The sequence below is a fragment of the Zingiber officinale genome, chromosome 10B, assembly GCF_018446385.1.
Source record: "Zingiber officinale cultivar Zhangliang chromosome 10B, Zo_v1.1, whole genome shotgun sequence".
NCBI classification, from domain to species: domain Eukaryota; kingdom Viridiplantae; phylum Streptophyta; class Magnoliopsida; order Zingiberales; family Zingiberaceae; genus Zingiber; species Zingiber officinale.
Genome location: NC_056005.1, coordinates 12,809,647 through 12,823,122, shown reverse-complemented (window position 1 = coordinate 12,823,122; position 13,476 = coordinate 12,809,647).

Here is a 13,476-nt window from a genome sequence, read left to right as displayed (position 1 = left end):
TAAAAAATTAAATGGGGCATGGGGATAGTTTTTGAGATAGTGGATATGATCTATAATGATGTGTGTGGTTTTAAAAAATAATTTTATTTTTGTTAATCTAACTAACGGCACTCATTATCCCAAATAGCTATCTAGGATGATTTAATGATATTTTTATTTTAAAAAATAATAACTTGCAGATATTATTTAGTTTTAAGTACATCCATAATATTCCCTATTAAAAATTTAAAATTTAAGATAAAATTTTTTTTATTAAATTTAAATATCTTATTTTTATTAGACAATACATCATATTTCCTATAATTTCTCATATCTTTATTTGCTTAATTAATTTCTCACTCTATTTTTTTATTATTATAAATGAAATGACAAATATGAAAGTGGAAAGTAAGAATTAGAAAAAAAATAATATTTTAATATTTAGGGAATAATTTTATTTTTTGAATTTAAAAAAAATACTATTTATAAAATCTAATTTAGGGAATAAGTAAAATAGCTTATGTAGATTTTTTTTTTTTTAATAAAATGTATAATTTAAGGTAAAAATTTTATTTAGGGAATATGATTGGATACTCTAAATGTCATATGTGATGGAATCATTATCGCAAAAGCTCTACTCTACTATAGTTTAAGTTTGGCGTTCAAATTAGCAGCTTGGTTGGAATATATTATGTTCTGATCTCATAACGAGGAGTGGATCAACTCCTACGGAACTTGATTCTATTGACTTTCATCGAGTTTGGTCAGTATCTTCAAATCAACTGCGCCCAAGATGTGGTTGATTCATGTAGAGAATAACACATAGGGCTTGATACGGTGCATATTTTGTGGGGTCAATAGGATGATGTGGCTTGGAATCAAGACTGCAAGAGGATCAGAAGTCAAGCTGACCTGTAGGATAGGAAGGTCAGAAGTCAAGCCTCCGTGGCCAGTCAGCAGTCCAGCTGACGGGGAGGTCAGGAATGTCAGAAGTCAAGCCTCCGTGACCGGTCAACAGTCCAGCTGACGTGGAGGTCAAGAAGGGCAGAAGTCAACCCAACGTGGCCGGTCAGCAGTCGGGCTGATATGGACAGCAGGGAGGTCAAAAGTCCAGCTTACGTGGCCAAAGTCAAAAGAGAGAATTATAAGACCCAGCCCTGATAGTAAGTAGCAAATGGGCTCGTGGGCCAAGTATAGCTAAGAATGGAAATTACCAGCAGGTCTGCTTATAGACCCAACGTGCAGGTCGGGACGTACATGTCTTGGATAATCAGACAGATGAGGGTCGGAAAGCCGACCCAGCGTGTCAGCAGGTATGCTTACAGACTCAACGTGCAGGTCGGGACGTACATGCATTGGATAATCAGACAGATAAGGGTCGGGAACCAGACCCAACGTGCAGGTCGGGACGTACATGCCTTGGATAATCAGACAGATGAGGGTCGGGAAGCCGACCCAGCGTGCCAGCAGGTCTGTTTACAGACTCAACGTGCAGGTCGGGACGTACATGCCTTGGATAATCAGACAGATAAGGGTCGGGAACTAGACCCAACGTGCAAGTCGGGACGTACATGCCTTGGATAATCAGGCAGATAAGGGTCGGGAACCAGACCCAACGTGCAAGTCGGGACGTTCATGTCTTGGATAATCAGACATATGAGGGTCGGGAAGCCGACTTAGCGTGCTAGCAGGTCTGCTTACAGACCCAGTGTGCAGGTCTGGACGTACATGCCTTGGATAATCAGGCAGAGGTGGGTCGGGAATCAGACCCAGCGTGCAGGTCGGGACGTACATGCCTTGGATAGTCAGACAGATGAGAGTCGGGAAGCCGACCCAGCATGCAGGTCGGGACGTACATGCCTTGGATAAATAGACAGATGAGGGTCGGAAAGCTGACCCAGTGTGCAGGTCGGGACGTACATGCCTTGGATAGTCAGACAGATGAGGGTTGGGAAGCCGACCCAGCGTGCAGGTCGGGACGTACAGGCTTTGGATAACAGCAGACAGCAGCAGACAGGCGGGTCAGGAACCAGACCCAGGGTGCAGGTCGGGACACCCAAGCCAAAGATCACCGATCTGGACACAGACCTGGAAGGCAGAGCGAGATAGCAGGCGACAATGGCAGATCCAGACGCGAGCTTAACACAGATCAGGACATACAAGTCGAAGGCAACAGTGTATAAAAACAGGGCAAGTCCAGATCCTGGATCGGTCAGGGGCTACAGGACAAATCAGCCAAGGAATCGCAACCGCTTGTCAGAGGGAATAATCAAGGTGTCAGGGAATATGCCAATAGTCGGGGCTCAATACACCTTTGGTTTTGCCGCCAGCCTATTAGGAAGAGTCACGTGTCAACCACCGCCAGACAAAACCTGACAGCCGACATTTCCTGACACCCGTCAAACCCAGAAATATTCGTTGCAGTATAAAAAGGGATGTCTTGTCCCTTATGCAGGTACGCTCACTCGTCATTTCTTACCAGTCTTTTACTTTTTGTCCTTTCTCTGCGATTTCTGGGAAAAAAGTACCTGACTTGAGCGTCGGAGGGCCTGACCCGGGGACTTTTTCCCTGGTTTTTGGTCTCTAATGACCGGTGGACTTGTCTAAGTGTGTGCAGAGCAATAGCGTCACCATCCTGATTATCTCAGTCCGTAAGCTGCCCGTGTGAACCTTCCCAGGGGGTACCCGGCAGATTCAGCATTTCAACGACTCTCCGTCAACTTTTCGCACAACAAGGCCCGCCTTCATCCGACTCAGCTTCTGGACGGGATCAGGGCTCATTAGGAGTTAGTCATGTGAGGTCACACATCATAGGGCTCATCGTGAGTTACCCAGGTGAGGTTTTTTTGATGCATAAGTCATTATGGAGACTCAAATAATATAAAACAGAGAATGATGGAGTAAAGTAGATGACATAAGATAGGATGGTTATAGATACCAATGCATACCTTTAGAGCCTCCCTTTCCTTACCTTAGGAAGAAAAGTCCAAGACACATACCTCTTTGAAAGAAGACCAAACGATGCATCCCATTAAATAGTGTTGTAATAACTATCATGTGTTGGTCTCGATTTGGTCGGCAGGAGGAGGATGGATTGCCTTCAAGTTTGAAATTAAAGCTTTTATTGATTTTTTTAGCTTGACAATAAATACACGTTAGTTAAACAAGTAATAAAAATATAAAAAGGAAGTAAGGGACACAAGAAACTTACTTGGTTTGCAACCTGGGTGGTTGCTAATCTAAGGAAGAATTGAGCTCACTAAAAGTCTCATTTCTTGGAGGTGAAAAAGCTTCTTACAGCGTTGAAAGCACGAACAATTAAAAACGAAGATTACAAAAGTGAAAGCAAGTGTGTTTGTTTCAACTCCTAGGACTAAGGCTCAATTTATAGTCTATTGGTCGAAAAGTAGCCATTTTATTAATGTGGCATCTATGGGCACCTAGACCCGGTCCGAGCGCCCCTAGTTATCTATTTTATTTGCTCTCACCAATTATGCAACGGTCTAATGATAAAACCTCATCCTTGTCCAGGTGCCTAGACCAGTCCGGGAGTCTGGAATGCTGCTGACGTGGACCCAAACATCATCCGCAGCAACGTCTCTTCGTCGAGGCACCCCTACTATGCTAGGGCAGTATGGGCACCCAATGCCTAGAGTTAGGGTGCCTAGCCAAGTCAACTTCGTGTTGACTTGTCCAGCTTATGCTCCGGTTGCTTGGGTAATTCTCTAACCATCCAGAATTGAGCTCACCCGAATCCAACTCTAGTCTTCTTTTCGAGCAGTCTTCCGCTCTAGCTTCTCGTCCCTCAGAAGCGTTCCGCGTGTCCTTCTCGCTCCACTAGTGTACTCTTTTGTAGCTTCTAGTCCTTCAGATGCATTGAGCCCGTTAACTCACTTCCCGTGCCATCCTTCTCATCCATTATATCTTCTGCTCAACTTTTTGTATTCCTAAGATCCTACACACTTAGTCACAAGGATCAAAGTACAACATGACCTAACTTGACTTAGTTGACTACATCAAAATCAACCCGGGATACTTACATTGTGCCCCTTCACTTGTCGTGTCCTTTCACTTGTCGTGTTCCTTCGCTTGTTAAGAGTTCGAGAAATTGGAGAAGTCGGCAACTTGGGAGGTCAGGAAGTTGGCAACTCTGGAGGTTGGGAGTCGAGAGGTTAGATTTGCTTAGCAAGTTGAATAGCCTAGGTCGGTCGGAGACTGTTTATATTTGTTTTGTCCAAGTCTTAATTGTCCCTTGTCGGGCGACTAGAGTGGGGTGAATAGCCTGCACAATAAAAAAAACCTTTCTTGACTTTATAGCTATATTAACATAAACACTTTTACAAAAGAAAACTAATCAAAGAAAGAAGAGGCTCAGAAATTTTATTTAGTTACAACCGAGAAGGTTGTTAATCCAAAGAAGATGAAAAGCTCACTAATATCTCCTTCAAGTAGAGAAGCCTCTTACAACATTCAAAGCACTTAATTACAAAGCTAAACAGAAAGAGAATTAATTGCAAGTGTTCTATCTAGCTTCTTGTATCAATGTTATTTTATAGCCCTGTTCGAGGCTCCTGAAAGGGTTCCAAGTGACTGGACACGGATAGAATTTTATCTGCGTCGCAATGACTCGTGAAACTTAGCGCGTCGATAGCTTTTTTGGTCCGGGCTCTTGGACCGAGTTAAACCTGCTCCGTGAAGTTGCTCGACCGAGGCACCTCGGGGGATCCGGGGGTCCAGGCGCCTGGACCAAAAAGTCAACCTAGTGTTGACTTTTTAGTCCCGGTCTTCTTGTCTGATTCCGCTCGTATTGGTCCAGATCTTCCGCTTCGGTTCCACTCGCTTGGGTGATTTAAGTCATCCGGAATAGGGCTCACCGAACTCAACTTCCAGCCTTCTCGAGCAAACTTCTGCTCCAGCTTCTGGCCCCATGAAATGTCGCGCGCCTCCTTCTCATCCGCCGGCATACTCTTCCGCAGCACCTCATTTCTCAGACGCATTGAGCTCGTCGACTCTCTCCCGTGTCGTCCTTCTCGTTAACTACATCTTTCGCTCGACTTCTTGTGCTCCTAAGTTCCTGCACACTTAGACACAAAGGTTAAATACAAATAGGACATAACCTGACTTAGTTGATCATATTAAAACTACCTTACTTGGGTACTTAAAATCTTCCCCTTTTTTATGTGAGCGACCCAAGTTAAGTTAGGGTAAACAAACATAAAGAAGTAAGAGCAAGGTAATAAATTTGCAACTCAATAATATGTAAAAAATTAAATTACTCTCCCCTTAGACTTAATTTTCTCTTCTCCCGCTTTGATCACATTAAATAGGGTACCTTAAAATTACTTTGGAAAATCTAAAATTAAAGTCTAAAGGTTTTTTTTTCAGAAAAATATGAAAGTTTTAAGCTTCAAAAACTCTGGTTTTATAAATAAATTTTGTTAAAAAAATTGAAAAACTCTTTTAGTTGTTGAAAAAATTCTAAAAATTTAACAATAGTTAATCAGATAAATATAAAGCAAATATAAAAGTTGAAATTATTTTGAGCAGAATTAAAAATTTAAATTAGGATAACTGATTCATAGAAAATTTTCTAATGGTAAAAAATTTTTAGAAAAATTGTTTAGATAAAATTTCATGGAAAAAAAATTTTCTAAAATAATTTTGTGAGATAATTTTAAAAATGACAAATATGAATTTTGTTAAATAAATTTTAGCAATCATAATTTTGTAAAGAAATTATCTTTATCAGAAAAATTAAGTTCTGAATAATTTCTAATAGAAATTTTGACAAACAATTTAAAGCATTAGTTAATTTTTTTTATAACAATTAAATGTTTCATAATTAATTAATTAAACATTTATTTCAGTAATTGGATTTCAGGCTGTGGCGAGTCACTAGGCCTTCATGGTTATTGGAACAACCACTTCTAGACAAAGCATTTTAAATAAATTAAATATTTAATTTTCTCTATGAAAGCCTTAGGTCTAAAAAACAAATCAATTTAAATATGATTTTAGAACTCAAAATAGATTCCTTCCTACCTGATTAATCAAAAATTTCTTAGGAATATATTTTTGTTGGTGCAATATTTCCTGGGTCAGGTTGACCAAGTTGACTAAGCTTGAGTTGACTCAAGTTTAAATCTTGATATTTGGGTTTCGATGTTTGACAATACATGGAGATTGCAAATGCAATCGTCCGATTGGGGAGATTGTTGATACAATTCCCCTCTGGTCAAGGACTGATCAGTTAGATGTGAAGAAGAGTCAAGTAGGTTAAAAGGTTGACTGGATAATTAACTAGGAAAATCCTAACTGGAGGTTAGGCAGGTGAAAGTCCTGGTGAGTGAAGTCGGACAGTGAGAAATCCTGGTGAGTGAAGCTAGGCGAAAGACCTAGTGAATGAAGCTAGGCAGTTGGGAAATCTTGGTGAGTGAAGCTAGTTGAAAGACCTATTGAGTGAAGCTAGGCAGGTGAAAGTCCCGGTGAGTGAAGCCTCATAGTGGGAAAATCTTGGTGAGTGAAGCCTCACAGTGGAAAAATCCTGGTGAGTGAAGCCAGGTGAAAACCCTAGTGAGTGAAGCTAGGTAAAAGTCCTGGTGAGTGAAGCTTGCAAATGGAAAGACCTAATGAGTGAAGCCAGATAAGTGGAAATCTAGGTGGATCAAGGTTGACCGGACACTTGGTGTTAGGAAGCCCAAGTAGGTCAAAGGATTGACCGGATACTTGGCACGAGAAAATCCAGATGGGTCAAGGGTGACCGGACATCTGGTGGAAGTCCGAGTGGGTCATGGAGGATTGGACACTTGGCACAAGACGGTAAGTCCAAGTGGGTCAAGGTTTTGACCGGACACTTGACACGAGGAGAAAAGTCCAAGTGGGTCAAAGGATAGACCGGACACTTTGTGAAGAAGTCCAAGCAGGTCAAGGTTGACCAGATGCTAGGAAGAAGTCCCAACAGGTCACGGTTGACCGGATGTCGGGTTTGGGAACCTTGGACTTTGGTTTAGGCAAGTCAAGGTTGGGGCAATCGATCAATTGATCGATTGACCTAAGCCCAATCTATCAGCCTATTGATTGGGAGAATACCGCGACAAACAGCAGCCCAATCGATCAGTCGATCAATTGGGAGCAAATGTCACGAGCACAAAGAGTTGCCCAATCAATCAGCCGATCTATTGGAGCTGGTTTTCTCATGCGATCGTGAGGAAGCTTGGATCGATCAGTTGATCGATTTAAGTCTTATTCCAAAGAGCACAGAAGCGCTCTAAATCGATCAGTCGATCGATTAAAGCCTCTCCAATCGATTGGTCAATCTATTGGGTTGTGACCATTGCGAAGGAAGTGTCAAGTTTAAAGTCATCTTCCTCACAGCGACTCCGCATCTCTTCCTCTCTACTTCTTGCTATCATTTCTCATAGGTTCACACTAATTCTTAAAGCTTCTTGGAGCAAAGTGTTGCTGCACTTCCAAGATCAAGAGGCGTTCCACACAACAACAAGAAGCAAATCTAGGGTTTCAAGTTATAAATCCTGTAATAGATTATTTGTATTTTTCTTGTATTTTCTTCTTGTTGTATTGAGAGTTTGTATAAGGCTTCTTCGCCTTCGATAATTACCATAAAGGAGTGTTTTCATAGTGGATGAGTGAGTGAGGGTCGAATCCTTGGATTAGTCACCTCTTCTTGAGGTTGATACCAAGTAAATCTTTCGTGTTAGCATTGTAAGAGTATTTCGTGTTTCATTCTGCTGCATATCATCATCACGAAGCAAGACAACGAACGCGACGAGCTATTCACCCCCTAGCTATAAATCGACCCTAACAAGTGGTATCAGAGCGAGGTCGTTCTTCACCGGAATCATCGCCGGAAGGGACAACGAGCTAGAGGGAGAAGAAGTTGAAGCACAAAAGCCAACAAGTCGAAGACTTCAAAAGAGCTCAACTTCAAATGAGGTTCCAAGATGGACTTGGATACGACACAAGGGTACCTCTACCATTCACAATGACGAGCTTTGATTCTTGGAAATCAAAAATGTCTTCATGATGGAGATAGAGCAATAGTTTGCTCTAATGGAAGGTTTTGAAGCTCCAACAAGTAGCAAAGGCAAAATTCTCAAGAGGAGCAAGTGGAGCCAAGAGCAAATCCAAAGATGTGAGACCAATGATAAAGTTACCAAGCTATTAGTCAATCTATTGCCTAGCAACATCTTGAAGCAAGTGGGAGAATTTAAATATGCCAAGGAGCTTTGGAGCAAATTGGCAAAGATCCGTGAGGTTCCCTCCACTATACCAATTCAAGAAAAATCCAAAGAGAACAACTCATTAGATCAAGAAGAAGAGGAGCCTGAAATTGAGAGATGCTCAACATCGGAGAAAGAAGAAGAGGCTTCATCCTCAACGGAATGCAATGGAAAGGACAAAGAGGGAGCATACTCTTTGTTCCATGTACAAGATGAAGATGAAGAAGTCTCCACCTCTAGGATTGAGGGGAAGCGACATTCGGTGACTCCGGACCAAGAATAAGGAGAAGCTTCTACCTCCGGATCAAGTGAAGAAGAAAAATAAGAAGAAGATGGGGTTGTTGGTGTAATATTCCCTAGGTCAAGGTTGACCTGGTTAACTGAGCTTGAATTGGCTCAAGCTTGAGTCTTGATGTTTGGGTTTCGATGTTTGACAATACATGGAGACAAGACATAGAGATTGCATGTGCAATTGTTCATGTGGTTAGATTGTGAAGGAAAGCCAAGTAGGTCAAGGTTGACTGGATACTTGACTGGAAAATCCTAGTGAGTGAAGCCAGGTGAAAATTTTAACTGGGATGTTAGGCAGACTGGAAAATCCTAGTGAGTGAAGCTAGGTGAAAGTCCCGGTGAGTGAAGTCGGGCAGTTGAAAAGACCTAGTGAGTGAAGCTAGGCAGTATGGAAAGGCATGGTGAGTGAAGCCAGGCAAATGAGAAAGACCTAGTGAGTGAAGCTAGGTAGAAGGAAAGTCCTGGTGAATGAAGCCAGGCACAGGAAATCCAGATGGATCAAGTTTGATCAGACTGTTAGGACCAAAAGTAGCTAGAGGGGGGGTGAATAGCTCGTCGCGTTCGCTCGTTGCTCGGCATTGCTTGTTCCTTCAAAGATGTGCAGCGGAAAATACAGAAACAAACACACAACGCTAACACGGTTGGTTTTACTTGGTATCCACCTCACAGGAGGTGACTAATCCAAGGATCCACACCAACACACACACCCTCCACTAAATAAAACTCTCCTTTGTGGTAACTACCAAGGGCGGAGAAGCCCTACAATACTCAATACAAGAAGAGAGGGAAAGAATACAAGAAATACAAGCTTACAAGCTTACAATGAGTACAAAACCCTAACCCTAGCTTCTCTTCTTGGCTTTGATCCGCCTCTTGACTTGGAGAGCTTCCAAGATCCTTCAAGAACTGGCGATCTGAGCTTTGTGAGCGCTGTGGAGGAGTTGGCGAGAGCTCTAGAGTGAATCAGAGAAGTGATCCCGCAGCCATCGAACGCCTGCAGCTATAAACGACGCCAACGGTCGGATCCCGATCGATTCGAATGTTTCCAATCGATCGGGGAGGCTTTGGATCGATCCACGGATCGATCCGCTTATCGCGCGAAGCAGCATCGTCCCAATCGATCCACCGATCGATTGGGACCTCTGGATCGATCCACGGATCGATCCAAAGGCTCTCTGTCGCTGGGACAGGTCCGGATCGATCCACTAATCGATCCAGAGCCTGGATCGATCCAGAGCCTGGATCGATCCACTGATCAATCCAGCACTTGGTTTTTGTCCAAACCAAGTCCTAAACCTCCCAAACCAACATCCGGTCAACCTTGACCTGTTGGTATGTCATGCCTAGCATCTAGTCACTCCCTTGACCTGCTAGGACTCCCTTACCAAGTGTCCGGTCAATCCCTTTGACCCACTTGGACTTTTCTCTGTGCCAAGTATCCGGTCAATCCCTTTGACCTACTTGGACTTTTCTTTCATGCCAAGTATCCAGTCAATCCTTTGACCTACTTGGACTTCCCAACACCAGATGTCCGATCATCCTTGATCCATCTGGATTTTCCCTTACCTGGCTTCACTCACCAGGGCTTTCACCTAGCTTCACTCACTAGGGTTTTCCATCTGCCTAGCTTCACTCACTAGGACTTTCACCTAGCTTCACTCACTAGGGTTTTCACTCTGCCTAGCTTCACTCACTAGGACTTTCACCTGGCTTCACTCACCAGGATTTCCATCTGCCTAGCTTCACTCACTAGGACTTTCACCTGGCTTCACTCACTAGGACTTCCTTCTGCCTGGCTTCACTCACCAGGACTTCCTTCTGCCTGGCTTCACTCACCAAGACTTTCATTTTGCCTAACATCCCAGTTAGGACTTCCCAGTCAAGTATCCAGTCAACCTTGACCTACTTGACTCTTCTTCAATCAATATCTTATTGTCAAACATCTAAACCCAAACCAAGACTCAGCTTGGTTACCCAGGTCAACCTTGACCTGAGGGATATTGCACCAACAATCTCCCCCTTTTTGATGTTTGACAATACCACAATAACACTTACAATCCCATATGTAAGTTAGGCTAATCCCATAGCCTCCTTCTTCATGCCACTAGGTAATGAAAGCATAAATTAAGCTCTTCATCCTCCCCTAAGAGGGCAAACTTCCTCTAGGTAATGAAAGCCTAACTTACTCCCTTTCATGAGTCCTTTCATTCTCCCCCTATGACCTTCCCATAGGTAATGAAGGACTAAGCTTAACCATACATTCTCCCCCTATTGGCACACATCAACCCATCGTTGGACACACATCAACCTATGCTCCAATTCTGGGCACACTTCAACAAATCCATTTGTTGAAGACTCTCCCCTGAAGAGTTGCTCATCGTTGTTCACAACATCACTCGTTGTGATCAACACGATAATGAAGGTCCCATACCCTTCATTTATCCTTAACTTCTCCCTCAATGTAGACAACTACCCAACCTTGAGCATTATCTACCACTTGAGTGTCCACTTGAAATAATGAGGATATCCACTCCCCATTTCTCCCCATTTCAAGTTTAAATGCTCAACCTTGAGCAAGTTCACAACAGAAGGTTAACCACCTTCCAAGGTTCATGAAAAGTAATTTTCATGTCTTTAAAGAGTCCCTCCCCCTAAAGACATGGTGGTAACTTCTGTCATTGCACCAACAATGACTTGGAATCCCTAAACCATTAGGAAACCCAAATTTAGAAGTTTTGAGGTTCAAATATTCAAAATTTGAAACAACCTCAACCTAAACTTCTACTTAGTCTTCGTTAACCAATCCATCCTTGTTTTCAACATGAAAACACCCTTTGTATGTATACAAATGTATTTTAGGGTTTGGAATGGTTACCTAGACTCAAAGAGGTTCAAAGATGCTGAAATCAGGCCTTCCGCCAAAATCAGCAACTTGGATCGATTGAGTTGGGTTCCAATCGATTGAACCATTCAATCGATCCACCGATCGATTCAGACTCCTGATCGATCGGCTGATCGATCCAGCGAGCTTTTGCGGGAATTGCCGTTTGAATCGATCCATGGATCGATTCAGAACTCAATCGATCCATGGATCGATCGAGACTCGATAGTTGCTGAAATTCTATTTCAGTCAACTTGAAACCCCTAGAAAATTCTACAAAAATCCAAAAATTATGAAATTTCGTGTAGACATTATTTAGGGCATACTTAATCATGGAAAAATAGTTTTCTATGAAAATACATCATATTTTCAAAGATTAACACAAACTTGAAAACTTGCAAAAACTTTAGTGTTTTTCTTCAAGTTTGTGTCTAACTATTCAATGGTGATTACTATCAAAAGATAGCCTTCACCAAGGTTTTCCAAAAACATTTTAAAAACATTTTCAAAACCAATATCCCATCATGTTCCTTGGGCATAATGCACATGACTTGTACATTAGCTTTCCCAATGATAGGAAAACACATAACTATGTGTTTTGATGAATTTAAAACTCAAAGGAATGCACTAAATCAACATCTTGAGCTTTGTTCATCATCCTAACATCTCACTTGTATATAATATGCACTAAAACACATACAAGTCACCTTAGAGGTCTTTGTGAGATGTAAAATTTGGTTTTGCCCTATTCTAGGGATCATGCATATCTATCTAGGCATTTTAGAAATGTTAGACATCCACCTAGGATGTCACTTGTCAATAAGTGTCGTTAAATGCCATTCGTCCTTAATTACAAGGAATTAAACTTAATGCATGATTATGTTATGGCATACATCAAAAGAAAATAATTTTTCAAAAGAAAATATCCTATTACTACATGATGTATGAATGTCATGACATGGTATTTTTTTTTTTGGAGTTTTCATAATAAAACATGAATGTAAAAACTAGACATGATGTCATGGCATATGATGGGCAAACAATCATGGCAAGATTTAGCATAAATAAAATATACCTAGATTAGCTATCTAAGTATCCTTAAAATCTTAGCTAAACTTACACCTTAAACCTAGATTGCCCTAAAATGCTACAAGAGAATGTCAAAGCCTAAATTTGGCATTTCTAATTTCCTTGATTTAATGTATGCCAATTGAAAATAAACATGTCCTCAAATGTTGGCATATTCCATTTTTCCACAAGAGTAGCACTTTTAAATTAAGGCATAGTTTGCCTTTAATTTCCTAAGAACATACCAAAATCCCAACTTGGTAGTTCTTGTGTTTTCTCAAATTTGTGCCACTTTAAAATAAAATCAATACTTCTCCAATTTGGCACATTTTACTCTTTCAAGGAGTAAATAATAATTCCATTTCATTTTCAAAGGTTAACAAAAACCCTGAAAATGCTCCTTGAGTGTCAATTTCCTCAAAGTTGGGTTAACTACCCTTCTAATCGGAGTTGACACTCTCTAACCCATCTATGGGGTAGAGAAGATGCTCCTAGGAACCCAACACCTATTGGTGCTCCTTGGATGCTCTAGGTACTCACTAGGGATAACTTCCCTAGATACCTTCCTAGTGACCTTGTTGGGCTTCTTAGAAGCCTTGGTCACATTTTCTAGGTCAACTCTAGGGATAACCTCTCTTGTGACCTTGTTTGTGACTTTCTTAGACTTCTTAGAAGTCTTAGTCACATTTATTGCAAAAATACTCTTAGGGATGACTTCCCTAGTATTTTTGGCTTGACCACTAGACCTAGGGTTTGTTCCATAACTATATGGAACTCTATGGTAAGAGGGCACATTCTTCTTAGCCTTTGGTTTGTATCCCAAACCTCTATGGCCATTGGATGGCTTTTGTACCCCTAAACCTAGGTTATGCTCATTTTGCCCTAATAGGATATTTTCCATCCTTTTTAGGGTCTTTTCCATTTTATCAAGCCTTGATCTCAAGACTTGATTTTCTATCACTAAGTCCTTAGTTTTTGGTTTTTCATTTGATCCATGAGCATTTTTGTTTCTAGGCT